This window comes from Pleurodeles waltl, chromosome 5 (assembly GCF_031143425.1).
Source record: "Pleurodeles waltl isolate 20211129_DDA chromosome 5, aPleWal1.hap1.20221129, whole genome shotgun sequence".
Classification (NCBI taxonomy): Eukaryota; Metazoa; Chordata; class Amphibia; order Caudata; family Salamandridae; genus Pleurodeles; species Pleurodeles waltl.
This window is the reverse complement of record NC_090444.1, coordinates 1502187480-1502205880: the sequence shown is the minus strand read 5'-3', so window position 1 is coordinate 1502205880 and position 18401 is coordinate 1502187480. Positions and strand designations below refer to the sequence as shown.

The window sequence follows — 18401 nt, the reverse complement described above, 5'->3', positions numbered from 1 at the left end:
AGGGCTTTGGGGTCAATCTATTTTTTTTTCCAGTTGGCATTCATGTATTTTTCTTGGTTTGTTATAGCTTGGATTGGCAGCCCGTGAAGGCTTTGGCATTTCATGAATGGCTACATTTCCTCATTTATGTTACCATTAGGTTTTGGTGATGTGCCATCAAATATGCCTTTTGTTAGACTGCAGATATGAGAGTTCCAGTGCGTGTCTTCTTTAAATTAATTCCTGTGCTGTTGGGATGCCATTTTAATTGCTGATTTATGGTCAGTTTGTTTAGGAAGTGATGCTGTTCAAATGCCTTAGCCTGCAACAAAGATTCTGTGTTATTCACTAATCACCTTTGTGAGTGCCTTTATTTTAGTTGTCGTCGGGAAGTTAATTTTTTTGGTTCACGAAGTAAAGAGTTGCTCATATACAGACCTTCTTAAAAATGCGATTAAAATACTTAACTGGATGTTGAAACGGAGTATAACAAAGGTAAGTGACTTAAATCTCTTTATTACTGAAGTTCTTCAAATGCGTACCACCCGCCGACAACACTCCGCACGGCACTCCAACACCCAGCTCACTCCTCCATCTTCTCACGAACCGTCACACCACAGCGCCGTTCACCCCACCGTTCCAGGATAGATTTCCGAACATTACACCCCCCCTCTCTACAATACAAACAATAACAAAGGAAAAAGAGAAACCATAGAACTGAAATCAAAATTTAGAAATCACAAATAGGCCTAGAAATAAACAGGGTCCTGTAGTGTCCCGTTAGATTTAACACGAGCTTACAGTTACTTGAATGAGTTAGACATAGTCCTTCAAATAAGCAGGACTCTGTAGTTTCCTCTTAGACTTCCTTGGGTATCTCCCTTCATGCTCTTCTTTCGGGCCTCCTCCAACAATAGATGAATCATCCTTCAAGAGACTACCTTTATATACAACTATCCGAGGTCTTGACAGCATTAGTGAAAACTTTGATGACTTTCATGGGTTTTGACAGTCTGTTGCCACCAGTCAGTGATCCAGGATGTTTTATCAAAACCAAGTCCCCAACTTCCACCTTAGAGGCTTTTACTGCATGGCTACAATCAAAATGGAGCTTACTTTTCCTCAGTTTAGATAGTTCTTTCACCTTCCTTTGTGCTTCTTCAACAGGACGTCCATCAGAATCTAAAAATGTATTGACCCAACCTGGTTCAAGAATAGTGTTGGGACACCTTCCACGAAATAAAACAAATGGAGAAACACCAGTGGTTGTATGTGGTGTGAATCTGTACACACCAACCATCTTAATGACCTCATCTTTCCAGTTCATGTTGTGAGACTTAGCCAAGCCTGTGGTTTCTTTCAAGAGTCTATTAAATCTCTCCACCATACCATTCGATTCAGGATGGTAAAGCGCACATTTCTTGTGCTTGATGTCACACAACCGAAGAAAGTTCTCCATTTCTTTGGAAACAAGCTGAACCCCATTGTCCGTCAACAAAGTCTCCGGTATGCCCTCCTTCAAAAATAAATCTTTCAGAAAGCGTACAACATTCGGAGTTTCAATACTTCTCAAAAAATGAATTTCAGGCCAACGAAAAAACAAATTAATAACAACAATAATATATGATTCCAGACCATTACTATGTATACGTCCAAGTATGTTTAGAGCGATGTCTCTCCAAAGTTTCTCAGGACGATTTCTCAATACCATGGGTTGAACTCTTGGTTTCATGCTTTTCTCACATACAGCACATTTAACACACTCCTTTACCAAACATTCAATTTGAACATCCATACCAGGCCACCAATAACTAGACCTCAATCTCTCCTTGGTCTTGGAGATACCAGTGTGACTCTCACGAGCTGTATCCAGCAATCCTTTCTTAGTGTCTGGTGGCACCAGCCTAGTACCACGCACCAACAACCCATCCCTGGTAGCCAGTTGGTCCTTAACAAACCAAAAATCCTTGCACAAATCACCACCTTGATGTTTGTACGTCCAACCACTCTTGATGAGGTCAATCACTCTCTGTAGTGTAGAATCATTCTTAAATTCACGACGCCACCTGTCTTTTGCAATCACACCTCGATCAATCTCACAAACTAGATCTACATCATCCATACATCTTCAATCATTTATCAACCCCGTATCATTCTCAGATACTAACCTAGAAAGACTGTCTGCAATGACATTGTCTACACCTGGAATATACTTCACTTCAAAATTAAACTCTTGAAGATCTACCACCCACCTAGAAATCCTAGAGGAGATAGAATCTATCCCTTGCTTGTTAAAAACCTCACACAAAGGTTTGTGATCTTTCCTTACGACAAAGTGGTGCCCCACAACAGATTTTTTTAGTTTCTTAATGGCCCAATGAACAGCAAGTGCCTCCCTTTCAATTACAGAGTACTTGCTCTCAGCACCTTTAAGACTCCATGACAAGAACATAATAGTGTTCTGCGGCCCACACCCACCTTGTTGTAAGACAGCACCCATCCCTTTGAGGCTAGCATCAGTTGTAATGAAGGAACTTTCTTTGGATCAAAATTCTTGAGACAAGGAACTAAAGATAGCTTGTCCATGATCATTTTAAACTCTTCTTCCCACATCACTCCACACGAAATGTACCCCTTTCCTCAAAAGACCTCTCATATTGTACATAATCTCAGCAAAATTCTTAATGAATTTATTATAATACTCAATCATTCCCAAGAATCTCATGAGCTTCTCTTTTGTGGAGACATCGCATGAATGGTATTTACTAGGCCAGATTTAGAGGCAACACCTTCACCAGATATAGTGTGACCTAAATAATCAATTGTTTTGGAACCAAACTTATACTTTTCCAACTTGACAGTCAAATTATGATCACTCACTCTCTTCAACACATGTCTGACCCTAATACCATGTTCTGCATGATCTTTACCATACACCAGAATATCATCTTGGTATACACAAACTCCCTCTAGACCTTTAAGCACCCTCTCCATGATTCTATGAAACATGGAAGATGCCAAGACTAAACCAAAAGGAAGCCTGGTGTATCTGAAAGTACCAAAAGATGTTATAAAAGCAGTGAGATTCATAGAATCTTCATCAAGCTGTATCTGATGATAAGCTGAGGCCAGGTCAATGGTGCTGAAGACCTTTGCATCACCAATCATCATGAGCAATGTCAAATGCACATATTTGCAGATACTTACAAATGCATTTACAAAGGAGTTTGACACGGAGAGCCGGAGTGAAAAATCAATGACCAAAGGTCTGTTTATTTTTGCTGCAGCAAAGAGGACAGGTTTACCACTGGCATCCCAGGCCCGAAGTAAAGTGTGCTGACATAAAGCGTTTAACAGTGATATTTATACTCATACATCAAAGGATACATAAAATGTGTAACTAATGATATACGTCATACAGATATTTTTAAGGAGTTAATCAGTATCCACACACTTGTTCCATTCCCAGCCTTGTCCTTGCCTCCCTTCTGCAGCTGCCTGACTCCCCACATTCTTGAGACCCTTCAAAGGATTACGTTGTTCAAAGGTATAGATATCAGCCTTTCCCTCCCCAAAATACCACAGCCGAGGTCAGTTAGTTATTTGAACACACAATTATAATGAATACAGTGCCCCAGTTAGGGAAAGAAACCAGCTGCAAGCCCATGGCGTGGAACCAGGCTTATTTTACCTAAACAAATATACATAAGATAACATATGTGATAGACAGTGCGTTCAGAGACAACAAAAGCTCAAACTTACACGTGTAAAAGAAACGAAGCAATTCAAAATGAATTCTAACAATCGACCCTTTTTGAGTTTTTTTTTTTCTTCTGAACATAATAAACGTTTGAATAGTTCTAAATTTCCTCATATATGTTGAATTTTACTCCCACTTCATTGAAATTTGCATTCATGGGGACATAAACAACCGATGGGTATGAGCAACCAGTATCTGCAGTGAGGACAGTGGGGTCAATAGCCATTAGGGAAGTTATCTCTTCTCTCTGCATCATAGCTCGATTGGTTTCTAGTATTTTCACTGGCGGAAGTTTACACAATTTTAAACAGGAACAGAGAGCAGGTAAGCACTGCACTAATAAACAACTTAATACAATAGCTATTATTATAAAAAGTATGTCTTTAAACAACCAGCCCCACCCCCCAAACCAAGACCATAACCATGATAAACTCCAATCGCCTCCTTCATATTGGCCCCCCTTTTCAAATACCTGTACTGCTTCTTTTATTTTCCCAATATTCAATTCTATCTCTGATGACTTGTTGACGAAATAACAGCACTTTTGCTGGTACTGATGTTGGATTAAAACACATACTCCTCCTTGTTGTACTGTAATCAAGTCTAGGGCAAGCCGATTTTGTATCGCCAATTGGGCTGCAGAGTTTATCTCTACCTGTATACTTCCTATGGCCTCTCTGGTGGCATTAAATGCAATGGCTAATTCAGCTGACATATTCATCATTGCCAGTTGCAAATCGAAAATTCCAAATCCGGGAATAAGAACATGTAATACTTGAAATACCCAGTTCTTTCGCTCCTCCAGTATGGGTGTCCCTCGTTTGTACCTATGTGCAAAACTCCCCATGTTAAGGGGCTGGGAAGATGATATATTTGATATCACAGTAATGTTGGGTGCCAAATATGCCAGTGAACATATCCCTTCCCAGTTTAGAGGCAGTACTTTATATGCAGTTCTTCCACATACGAAGTACATGCCTCCCTGGATTTGTGAATTTATAATGCTGTATTTTATTCGAGGCAATCCTACACCCTCTGGGGTGTCATGCTCAGAATTATTGCAATATTTGTAATCTTCCCAGATTGTATTTAGCAATGATACATTTGCCCAGGGTGCAACATATGAACATCTAGCCGTCCAGAGGGGGCCAAGGAAAACCCGGGACAATATTACAGGTGAATTTTTCCCATTTCTATCTTGTTCTCTGGAGGGATCATATAACAATCCTTCTGGATCTACTAGAATCTCATTTTCTCCCACAGTCAGGTTCCAATAATTCACAGTGTAATTTTGATGAGTCCCATTAATTAACGCTGTCCAATTTCTGTCTATTTTCTCCTCTCCTTCAAGATCCCAATTCCCTGTTTTTATATCAAATAACAAAGTGTAAACACACTGTTCAGGAGGGATCTTTCCCATGTATTTTGCCTCTGGGTTTTGCCCATAAAAATAGGTACCAAAACATATGGGAAACATTTTAAGTGTGGCATTCTCTCCAGGCATCGGGGAGAGCTTGTATTCTGCCTGGGTATTAGGGAGCACCGCACACCTAGGGTACCATTGATATTCTTGTTGGTCACATCTCCAAGTGGTATTTGGTACAAGACACACTTCCCCTCTTTCATATTCGCTTGGTGATACTGGTACTTCATAAAGGCCTATAGGATCCTCGGGGTGTCTAGACAAGTGCCGGCAAATCCAACAGTCAGTGAGACTTAATGTCTCCGCTAATTTTCCATGAACCTTTATCAATGGATGTAAGGTAGGATTTTGCAACAATGATGCAACACCACTGGACATTATACATATTAACATAAGGGTCACTAGGTACTTCATTATGGTTTTGTAGAAATAGTTATAAGGCCACTCTTCCCTATTCTCTAGAGGGATATTTGTCCTGCCAAATGGATATATCTTCATAATTTTATTGTGCTCTTCTCCTTGGTCCTACAACTTTTCTATGATACCGTTTTACTCGTCTCAACCGCCTACGCGTGTTCAAAAATATACTCACACAATTACCAAATATGTAAATGCAAAATATTGATATCACTATACTAATAATCATATACGTATAGATACAGATAAGTAAATTTTTCCTTCAATGTTCACACCCACTAGGGTTCAGCACCGCCGTGCTTTACACTCTAGCAGTTAGGCTGCACTGGTTGGTCCAGGACAATAGAGGTTGGCTTGATCCTAGGTCCCTTAGCTTCTCCTTTTCAAGTTTTAACTCCTGGTGAGTCTCAACTCCCAGTGAGTAAGTCGCAATACTTCAAAGTTAGTCTTCAGTATAGTTTGTCAGTTTCGTTCAGTGTCTCAGCAAAATGAGGGCGGAGGCCAGCAATTTTCAACCAGATTAGTGATGTGCTTGGGTATTAAACAGAAAAAGGGCACCTTTCTTTTTTTTTTTTTTTACCGCTGGGACTACAAACCGCACCAACCCTAATGGCTGGCCGCTTCCGTAGAACTGGTACTTGGTTTTTTTTTTTTTTTCTTTCTCGCCAGTCACAGAACTGTTAACTCCATTTACCCACTGATTGAATAGCGTTGCACAAGCTGCATCCCACTATACTTGTGTTCTCGTTGAGACAATTGTTCTGACCAATGTTCTGGTGTCGTTGCACAGGCTAGTCACCCGTGTTCATGCTGGAATTTTAGTCATCACAGTCATTTACAACCTCGTCGCCCAAAGTGTGCGTAACAACAGTGAGGATAGCTCGTTTTAATGCTGGTACATCAATGGCATCGGAAATGCCGGTGGCGGTGAAAGCGGGGAACTGTATTTCACAAAGGCAGGCGTGCCGTATTCTGCTGAGCAAAGGATTCCTTGGCCATTCAGAAGAGACCTCAGTTTGCAATTCCAAGCTAGGAGCTATCAGGGTGATGTAAATGTAGCTTTTCGTAGGGGTCACCACCTTACGCACCTTCAAAATTCTGTTCATTTGGATGGGCGAGGACGCAGGTTGTATCGATGAGTTTGTTGATCTTCAAACAGCAACTCTTCGTCACTGGGCTGCTGTGTCACCGCAGGAGCAGAAGTAGCACTTGAAACCTGTGGAGGTGTTTCCTGTCTCCCTACTTCGCTGTAATCAGGAGACAATGGTAATTCTGCTGTTAGAGTACTCTGTAGTGGAATTGGTGCACGCTTACAGTGGCTAGCATGTATCCAGTTTTTCCTTCCTTCCACTTTCACCGCTGTCTGTGTTGCAAGCAGTACCTGGGCTGGCCCCCGCCACCTGGGCTGAAGACTGTTGGTTCTTTGAAAATTCTTTGTCATAAGCCAATCCCCTGGCTTAAAAGGGTGACCAGGGCCTTCAAGAGGAGTCGGTAGGCTGGCCTTGACCTGTTGGTGGATCAAACGCAAATCTTTAGTCAATTGTTTACAGTAATCTACAAACAAAGGATATTGCACTTCAGAAAGCTTCTTTGGTCGTGGTACCCCCCAGATATTGGCTGGCCTCCCCATGACAACTTCATAGGGGGATAATCGTGACTTGCTACTGGCAGTCATCCTGATGGACATTAATGCTAGGGGCAAAGCATCTGGCCATTTTAAGTTGGTCTCAGCACAAATCTTAGCTATTTTGCTCTTCAAGGTGTAATTATACCTTTCTACAAGGCCCGCTGATTGTGGGTGATTTGCAGCATGAAATCGATGTTTGATGTTAAGGGCGGTACAGACCTTCTCCATTACCTCATTAGAAAAATGACTGCCATTGTCACTCCAGACTAATCGTGGCAAGGCGTATCTAGGAAAATATTCTTTTAGTAATATTTTGGCGGTAGAGAGAGCACCATTGTCTTTTAATGGGTAGGCCTCTATCCATTTTGAAAACATGCATACTACCACTAACACGTATTTCAGTTTGTTACACGGTTCCATGTGGATAAAATCCATCTGTATAGCTTCAAAAGGGAGATCAGGAGGGGCAAAGTGACCAGGGGGCGTAGGGGTCCCTTTTCCTGCATTGTGCACTGCACACACCATACAACTTTTAACCAGGTTATTAGCAGCTTTGGATATCAGAGGATTACTCCAAACATGGTCCAAAGTTGTCTTGATGCCTTGGGCACTGATGTGTGCAGGACTGTGGGCCATAGTAACCATAGCGTGTACATAGCAATTAGGTAACATCCATCTTCTTCTGTCTGTGTCATCTGTGTAACAACCCTCACTGTCTAGTCTACCGTTCTTCTCCCACTGTTCCCTTTCCTCTGCTGTTGCTTCTGCTTGAATATCTCTCACACACTGCATGGTATTTTCTAATACTTCGTACTGGGGCTCTCCCTTGATGCTACTCTCAACATATGCATTGTCAAATGGTGCTCGTGCTGTTGCTTTCGCTGTAGCATCTGCAAAAGCATTTCCTCGTCCTATATCATCAGTAATTTTTTTGTGGGCACTACACTTAATGATTGCGACCTGACGGGGCAGACTGAGAGCAGTCAAAAGTGTCACAATCAAGTTGCCATGCTGGATGGTAGTGCCATGTGACGTGATAAAGCCTCTATTCGCCCAGAGTCGCCCAAAATTATGAGCTACTCCAAACGCATATTGGCTATCAGTGTAGATGTTAACACTAAGATGTTCACTTATTTCACAAGCTCTGGTGAGGGCAATTAATTCTGCAGCCTGTGCCGAATTTTGCGGGATTCTATGAGATTCAACCACTGTTTTGACTGTGGTGACGGCATAGGCTGCAGTGGTCGTACCATCTGGTAACTTGAAGCAAGACCCATCTACAAACAGCTCTCCCTGTGGGTCAGATAGGGGAGTGTCTGTCAAGTCTACCCGTCCCTTAGTTTCTTCCTCAGTGGCAAAAATGCAATTATGATCAAATTCCACATTGTCCTGAGGGAGGGGTAGTAACGTAGCTGGGTTCAAGACATTGCACCGCTTCAAAGTAATATTTGGACTGAACAATGTTAATTCGTAACCCGTTAGACGAGCACTGGTGAGGTGCTGCGTCTGTGTCTTGTTTAACAAAATATCAACGGCATGAGGAACCATCACAGTGAGCGGATTGCCACCAACAAACCCTTCACTTTGTTTCACCGCAGCTGCTGCAGAAGCCACTCCTCTAAGACAAGTAGGCAAAGCTTGCGCCACAGTGTCCAAGGTGGAAGAGAAGTATGCACAAGGGCGTTGTCTTCCACCTTGGGCCTGTGTCAAAACAGACAATGTACAGCCATGCTTTTCATGCACAAATAAAACAAATGGTTTGCTGTAATCCGGATTACCCAATACAGGAGCAGAGCACATCGCCTTTTTTAATTCTTGAAAAGCCTCCTCACATTTGTCAGTCCAAGGTACAGGAGAGGGCACATCTGAAAGTGTCAGAGCAGTCAATGGTTTTGCTATAAGTGAAAAATTTGGAATCCACTGTCTGCAAAAAGATGTAAATCCCAAAAATGCTCGGACTTCAGAAGGGGTGCGTGGTGCAGTCATTGTATGAACCAATTTAATTCTGTCTGGATGTAATCTCCTTCCCTCCTTAGAGAGGAGGTGTCCTAGATAGGTGACCTCCTCTCTACAATACTGCAATTTTGGAAGGGACACCTTATGGCCCAGAGGTGCTAAATGATGTAATAATGCAACAGTATCAGTCTTACATTGTGTCATGGAATCTGAGGCAATTAAAATATCATCAATGTACTGCAACAACGCAGAGCCTGTAGGTGGATTGAATTGGTCTAATTGACGTTTAAGACATTGACTATATATGCTCGGGGACTCAACAAAGCCCTGTGGAATTCTTGTCATCGCGAATGATCTACCAAAAATCGCAAAGCTAAACAAATATTGAGATTCTTCGGCAATTGGAATGCTAAAGAAAGCATTCTTCAAATCGATTACGGTGAAAAAACACGCAGAGGGTGGGATCATGGTGAAAAGACTATTCATGTCTGGGACCACGGGAAACTGGGGAATTACTATTTTATTAATTTCTCGGAGATCAATAACTAATCGATATACTGTGTTATCAGTAAATGATTGCTCACCATCTAATCTATTAGCATCATTTCGTTTCTTTACAACAGGAAGGATTGGACTGTTACATGGGCTGCTCACTGTTTCCTTTATGACACCTGCATGCACAAGATCAGATATGACTGCCTTGAGCCCTTTTTCGCTTGATTTAGGTAATTTGTATTGAGGAACACGAGGTAACCGGGCACCTGGTTTGATTTTTATTACAATAGGGTCGATATCCATAATGCCTACATCATTCTTGCCTTTGGCCCATAAGCGAGGGTCTATTTCCTGTAGCTCTGGGGGTAAGTCGTATTCCTGTGAGAACATGCACCGAGTTGGGGAAACACTATCCATAGTTACATAGACACCATCCATTGAACAGTGAATAACTGCATTTAATTTCTTTAACAAATCTAATGCAAACAAGTTTTCATTGCAACCTGATGTTAAAGAGAGTGTCGTGTGTACTGTAAATGGGCCTACAGTTACTCTCATAGGTGTTGAGATGGGGCTCACCACGGGGATTCCAGAAATCCCAATTGATGTGGTATGAAGCCCAGACAGGGGAGCCCCGGGGACTGCAGAATGTGCAATAGATGTTCTGGTGGCACCAGTATCTAGAAGAAACTTATGGCCCTCTCCTTCGATTTTTACATCAATGTAGGGACCATTTTGATCTACAGGAATACTTACTCGCCCCTGGCCCTGTCTGTGGCTGTCCTAATAATTGTAGGATTCAGAAAAGAAATCATCAGCATAATATTGTCGTTCAAATGCATTGTCAAAAATATTAGTGTTACGCGGGACCTGATTCTCATTCTGCGAATTCTGATCAGTTCTACCTCTTCCTCGTCCTCGTGCATTACCTGCCGCGTTCCCTCTATGAAGTGACATACTTTGCCTTCCTTCCAGTAATGGGCAAGTATCACGCCAATGTCCATCCTGCTTACAGTAGGCACATTGGTTGATATTTAATCGGCGGTCTTGGGGTGGTGCAGATGTACCTCGGCCTCGACCCCTTCCCCGTCCCCTTGGTGGGCCACCCCTTTGCTGAGGGGTTGCATCCCGCTGAGGGTATGCCTGCTGTAATAATACCTTTTTCTTCAATTCTTTTACTGACTTCTCATTCTTTTCTAATTCTTCCTTGTACCTGCTCTCATAGTATTGCGCCATCTGCAAAATCTCTGCCTGTCCCTTCGTCATCCACGAACTCTCTGTTGCTTTTAATTTTTGTGATATTTCAGGTAGAAGGCCATTAACAAAGCGTTCTACAAATAGTGTGACACCTGTTACGGTGGCAAGGTCTTGACCGCTAAAATCTATGAACGCTTGTTCAATTCGAGTAAAATAATCTGGGACATCTTCACCTATTTTCTGTTTATAAGTGGCAAGCTTTCCCCAATCCACAGTCTGAAGAGGTATAACAGTTTCTAACTTAGTCAATATCCGATTAGGTAAATCTAAAATATCCTGATGCGGCAGGGTTCCTGGTGCCCTTTGTGCTTCATGTGCTTCTAAACCCCCCCATGTATTTCCCAAAGTAGGTGCATCATCTACTCTTCTAATTTTATGCCAAACTTCAGGACCCAATAAAACACCAAAAAAATAGTCAATGTCTTTGAGAGTCATGGTTGTGGTGGAAATGGCAGTTCTAAGGTCCCGATAGAATCCAGCTGGATTCTTTCGAGGGTCTGGCAAGTCTTTCTTTATAGCCATTACCTCCTCCCTTTTCCATGGTATATGAACAAATTGGGCCACCGGCACGGGAGCTGGTTGTCCGGCGGCAGCTGCTGCTGCGACTGCAGCTGCAGTGGGCATATCAGGGTGCACTTCCCTCATTGGGTACCCCTTGTCATATCTATTTAGAACATCTTCCCTGGCTATGACACAAATGCGTACTCCCTCATTTATGCTGCTACTATCAAGAATACAAGCCCTACTGTCCCGCCATAATTGGTTTAATTCTTGTTCATAAGGGAGAGGGGTAGAATCTGTAATGCAAGACTTCCAATCCCTCTCCAATTTTTCAATCATATACAACAGTGCTAATTGCTGTCCAAAATGTGACATCTGTTGTATTGTGTCCATAATATCGGTGTGGGTGTAAATAAGATGTGACATCCAGTTATCTGACTGATCCTTGATAACCCGTTTTTCCCAATCCCCAATAGTGGAGCGGGTACCAGGGGGCGAAATCGACTTCATAGGTGTGCTCCATATGGGTGAAAGTGAGTGAGTGGCTGTGCACCGTCGGCGTTGTCCATTTGGGGTATTAGGGGCAGGGGACATTATTGGTAACCTTGCAGTGTTGGCTGGTAGTGGTGGGGCAGGTGGCGGAGGGATTAGGACTTGGGCTACTTGGGTGGCTTGAGCTAGAGGCTGTGGTGGCTGTGGCACATGCTGCTGTAGTGGTGCACCTGGATTTCCCAAATTGTGCCCTTGCCCTTGCTGCTGTTGCTGTGCCCCCATGATAGGTTGGGCTACTGCAGGGGGTGTGTAAGGTGGAGGTGCAGTAGGGCTATTATCTAATAGCTGTAGCATTACCTCATCTTCCTCTAATGCATGTTTGGGTTCTGTTGGCTTTGATACATAACTTCCCTCCACCTGGGCCCTATGGACTCTATCTTCAGACTCAATTCTTTTCTGGGTTTGGGAATGGTGGTACAGGGCGGCTTTCTGCATGATGGTTCTCCGGTTCTCCTTCTCTAACAGTTTATCTGACTTCGTTTTTCTTTTGGTGGCCTCAATTTCCCATTTTCTGTATACTTCAAACATATGTTGTCTAGCCTTTTTATGAAACAAACATTCCTGTAGGTAGGTTAGTTTCTTTAAATCAAAAGACCCATCCTCCGGCCACTGGAGGTCAGGACAATGTCTAGTATATTTGCGCCATATACTATTATACAAATTATTCTCTAAACCATAATCCTTTAACATGTCCCACCCTGGTGTTCCCTCTTTTGGAATGGGTTGCTTTTTATCTAAACGTGGCACATGATTTCGGCGAAAACAAAGACATAACCCTTGCCAACATTTCTTATTTCCCATATCTAACCTTTTAATTTGTTAAAAATGCAACACGCACCAAATTTCAAAATGCAACCTGCACCGAAAAAAAAAAAAAACCCTTTTTCAAATGTGCACCAAAGAAAACCTTTTCAAATATTTACCAACTTACAAATTGCTCCAGGCCTGGGCAAATTACTCAAACAAGAAAAACACATGTAATACAAATTGTCAAATGGTACCTTGTACAAATGCAAATTTACCAAGAACTAATCATTCCCAAAAATGATAAGTTATCCAAAAACAATTATTCTCTCAAATGCAAGTTAAAGCAGACAAATAGCCAGCGAGGAACAGTCTTACCTGACTATCTGCTTTTTCCTGGATTTCTCTCCGGCCGCCCGTGTCAGACTAATCCGTCAAGATAAACACCGATGTTTCAGGGACTTCGCTGGGACATCATGAGAAAACGGGGGGAAACCTGCCCGGTGGATAAGATGCAGCTGCTTCAGAAACTAAGTCTTTGTGCAGGGGCCCCTGGAATCTACACCTCCGGAACGGCGTCCCCCCACTGGCAGCACGTCTCGTGACAGAGCTACTGAAGATATCCACTGGAAGGTCCCTGTTCGGGCGCCAAATTGTCAAATGCACATATTTGCAGATACTTACAAATGCATTTACAAAGGAGTTTGACACGGAGAGCCGGAGTGAAAAATCAATGACCAAAGGTCTGTTTATTTTTGCTGCAGCAAAGAGGACAGGTTTACCACTGGCATCCCAGGCCCGAAGTAAAGTGTGCTGACATAAAGCGTTTAACAGTGATATTTATACTCATACATCAAAGGATACATAAAATGTGTAACTAATGATATACGTCATACAGATATTTTTAAGGAGTTAATCAGTATCCACACACTTGTTCCATTCCCAGCCTTGTCCTTGCCTCCCTTCTGCAGCTGCCTGACTCCCCACATTCTTGAGACCCTTCAAAGGATTACGTTGTTCAAAGGTATAGATATCAGCCTTTCCCTCCCCAAAATACCACAGCCGAGGTCAGTTAGTTATTTGAACACACAATTATAATGAATACAGTGCCCCAGTTAGGGAAAGAAACCAGCTGCAAGCCCATGGCGTGGAACCAGGCTTATTTTACCTAAACAAATATACATAAGATAACATATGTGATAGACAGTGCGTTCAGAGACAACAAAAGCTCAAACTTACACGTGTAAAAGAAACGAAGCAATTCAAAATGAATTCTAACAGCAATTGGGAAATATTGGGCAATGGGTACCTATCCACTATCACACATCTGTTCAATTGCCTGAGGTCAACACACAACCTAAGCAAACCATTGGACTTCCTTGCTAAAACTACCGGGGCCAACCACTCCGTACTCTCCACCTCCTCAATGATACCCTGAACTTTAAGCTTATTCAACTCACAAAGCACTTCTTATCTAACATTAACAGGAACCTCACAAACTTTACTGAAAAATTGTATCGAATCTTAATTTTATGTTGAGTCTTTCAAGCTTCCCAATTCATTCCTAAAAACGTTAGGAAATTCTTCAGATGAAAGTTGCTGCAAATCTAGATCAACATTGGACATACAATCAAAAGGGGGAACGTCTTTCAAAATAATTGGATTTCACTGTTAGGATCTAAGGTTCTTTTGGTGCCACCAGCTAATAATACTGTCTCCTTTTTTCGAAACATACATTTTCCCAGAACTAACACGACCTTTATACTCAATTAACCCTACAAAATATCCATGCAAATGTATCACTTCTCCACCGTAGGCACATGGACTGATGTCCAGTTTAAGAAGAGTAACACTGCCTTTTAAGACCACGACAGAAGAAAACATTTGATACCTTCTCATTTGTCTCCTTCCCTTCAACCAAAATAAAATCAAGAGGACCTCTACCCTTGCCTATTTGAAGCACAATTTATCCACAGTCAAAATCATCCTAACCAAATGCTCATCATTGTCAGTAAGAACCTCAAATATACCTTGTTTAGCCTTCTTCAATCTACAGACAGAGGAAAAATGCCCTTGCTTTTTGCAAAAAGGTACAAGCCACCCTAAGAGCTGGACACTTTTTTATCATTGGCAAAGTGCCCCACTTTGTCACACCGAAAAAAAAAAAAAAAAAAAATCTCCACCTGTGAGAAAAGAACCAGATGCTTTCTTCTTAGAAGGATTTTTTTTTTGTGTCCAAAACAGCAGAAACCACACTAGAGGAATCTTTCTTTCACATCCACGCATTTTAAAGAATGTTTTATTCTTTTGGCGACCACCAAAACAGCTCATCCCTAAGCCACAATTCCTCACGAATCTTCTCAATGTTACAACCTAACATAAATTGATCTCTTATCGGTTGAAGAAGTAAATTTGCACAAAGAAGCAAGACATCTAAGATCTGTTACATAATCTTCAATTGTCTCCCCCTCCCTTTGTATTCTCTTACTTAAGTAATAACGTTCTAGGATGGTGTGACTCTGGGCAAGTAGTGAATATCTAACTTGCATATGCAAATCTCATATTCATTGAGATCTACTGCTTCACTATCGGGGACGTCGGGAAGGTGATCAAATACCTCTTGACCTTCCGTCCCCAAACAGTGAAGTAACTAAGCAGTACGATGCTCCACACACTTTGGCATAACGCTCAAACGCCTTTTTCCACTTTGCCCATTTGATAGGAGGCTCACCCGGGGAGGAAAGTAAGAAAGGGGGAGCCGTGACGTTCGGCATTATACAATCTCAACAAGCAAACTATGAAAGAATAAAATAACAGAAGAAAGATTATTTCATACGCGATGCACACTTAAGCTGTGCACATCAGCGTTGTAAAAGTACTTGAAGATACACAAAGTACACATCAAAAGGTACCAGCTGTGCACATCAGCGATCCGCCAAACCAAAGGTTCGAAGTTGAATGAAATACACAAATAGATGCGCAAGATTATACTGTGAAGCTGTGCACAATGTACTTAAAGATAAACAAAGTACACATTTAAATTAGCGATCCACTGAAAGCAAAAGAAAACCCCCCCCAAAATTTCACTCCCTTGAGAGCGCTGTGAAACGCTGTAATAGTTTTACTTTCCTGGCCACGGACGCCATGTAACCATGGCAACAGCAAATGCAGACAGCATAGGGAATACCCTTGACGGAGACGCTGCACAGAGCACTCCGAAGACGTTGCTATGTACACATAGCAACTAGCTGAAGCGCGTGAATGAGGTGTCCACGCGCACGTTAAGCAAAAAAAAAATAATAATGCACGTGCGCAGCAGCCTCTGCCCACCATTTAATTTCGAGTCTCCTCGACCAACGCTTCAGGAAGAGCTCAGACTGTCTCTCCTCAGCCTCCGCTGCAAGAAGAAATATCCCTTCAGGAAAGGTCCCAGATACGACGATGATCTGGTGGTGAGCAGAGCCGATCACCACTTCCAAGAACCGAGCCTCACGGATGCCGGAGATTGTCTTCAGGCATTGAGCCGACGCCCACCTTCGTCGCCAGTGTTGAAACAAAGTATAACGAAGGTAAGTGACTTAAACCTCTTTATTACTCAAGTTCTTCAAATGCGGCCCACCCGCTGACAACACTCCGCACGGCACTCCCACACTCAGCTCACTCCTCCGTCTTCCCATTAACCTTCACACCACATTGCCGTTCCACCCCACCGTTCCAGGATAGATTTCGGAACACTACACTGGCAGTCTCCCCCTGGCCCCATTACGAGTTTTCCACTGGGATGACTGGTGGAAACCAAGGTTTCTGCCAGTCAGCCCTGTTGAAAACACGTGGCACATTGCCGTCGCACAGGGGGCCCCTAGCACCCTCCTAATGAGCAGTGTCTGCTAAGCAGACGGCGCATTCTCACGGTGTTGGGGAGCGTGACAATGTCGTGGGCAGTGCAGGGGCCCCCTGTGGCCTCCAGCACTTGATCTCCACCAGCATTTTCATGGCGGTTGAACCTCCATAAAAAGGCTGGCAGAGAACATAGTTGTAATCAGCATGGCACTGTGGCTGATTACAACCACAGTAATCCTGTCTGGATCAAAGATCCGGGCGGAGACGGTGGTCTTTTGGCAGTCTGACAGCCAGGGACGTAATGTGGCGGTCAGGGCGCCACAGCCGCAGACATGACCGCCAGACACATAATAGGGCCCTTAATCTTTTATAACATAAGTAAACACACACATTTGCTTTATTGTACACTACTATATCTCCTCACCCTTTCATTCATAATACTTTGTCGAGTTACTTTTCAAAATCTTCCCATTTCTTTTTCAAAACTCGTTTTCTACTGATGAAGCAATGGACACATTTATTTTTTAAGTAATTTTCTATTTTCATAAGTACAACGAAATAGAAAAGAAGAAAGATGAGGCCATTGTACTACAATGCTAACTTACTTAGGGTGGCCCCTAGTAGTTCACCCACTTCAAGAGGCATGTATAGTTTGTCTCCTTTGCATATAGTTTTGCAGACTCTTTAGAGACTTTAAAGTGGCAGCTGTCAGGCAACATATAATTAAGTCCCTGCATAGTGCAATATCCTCTTGCGTTGTGGGATCACTACATACTTTAGCTAAGTGCATCTCTTCTACCACTGCCCATTTCAGGATATTTGTACGCCATCTCTCTATGGTCGGATCCATGGCCTGCAACCAGTCTATAGGAGTTGTGTGTCTGGCTAATAACTGGCACAAGGGCAATAATTTTCTTTTCATTTTCCTTCTCTTTGGCTTCCTAAATAATACCAGAAGGCAGCAATCAGTCTGCCCACCGCCCCTTTCTTAATTCATACCACTTCTTCACAGTAGTGTATGATTATTGGGCATGGCTGCAACATGCATAATAAGTCTAATTTTCTTCACAGTACTTGAGACACATAACCTCTCAGGTGGGATATAGCCTGTGAGTTGTGTTGGGGGTACATGTAGACCTGTTATAACGTTTCAGCTGTAGCAGCTTAAACCTTGCATTAGGTGTTGCTTTCTTAACATGTTCATATGACTGCACCCCCTGAACTGCTCAAAGGACTTGTGCAGTCCTCTTCCCATTTGTTCATAAGCTGAATATGTCAAACAACTGTTCCAGTCCTGCTCCCATTTGGCCATAAGCACTTCAGGTGGCCAAAGATGTTGTTTCTCGTTACTTGATAATGTATAGGTATTGCTTGATGACTTTGGTCATAGTCAGCATTGCTAAGGGAGTTCCGGCCATGTCTGTCTGGTCTCAAAGGTCAAGCATGTATAGAGCAGAAATTGTTCTTGTTGCAGTCCCAAAAGTGTTTGTCCAGCTATCAATGTCAAGAACTGGCCTTTAAATAGGTGACCGAGGACCGTGTACCCACCGCATATCCCTCTGAGGATCACTGCCTTTGAGTACTAAAATGAGTTATACACCACAGAAGTGGCATCCAGATGATATGGTGCATCTCCCCAAATTTGCTTATGTACCTACTCAATATGTGCACCATTAACGAAGTCCGACTGCGGGTGAGAGATTCCCTGGGTTGACTCACATCTCTGTAAACACATCTCCCTCGTCTCCACCATTTAAAGAGCTTCTCACTGTTGAGACCATCAACACACCAAATTGCTGCATACTATAAGTGGCATGATCAGGATTATGTCTCCAGATCTGGAAATGCTG

The 18401-nt window shown here is 42.7% G+C and overlaps 1 protein-coding gene and 1 long non-coding RNA gene across 2 annotated transcripts in view; one reads left to right on the top strand and one right to left on the bottom strand.

The window, feature by feature from the left end:
* Nucleotides 1-18401, top strand: part of LRRC1 (leucine rich repeat containing 1) — a 361772-nt gene that overhangs the window by 52512 nt on the left and 290859 nt on the right. The gene's annotated exons all lie outside the window — the stretch shown is intronic.
* Nucleotides 3220-13985, bottom strand: LOC138296554 (uncharacterized). Its single transcript, XR_011203858.1, has 2 exons — nucleotides 13090-13985; nucleotides 3220-7086 (listed from the first exon to the last, which is right to left on the bottom strand). It is a non-coding gene; the product is annotated as an uncharacterized lncRNA (long non-coding RNA).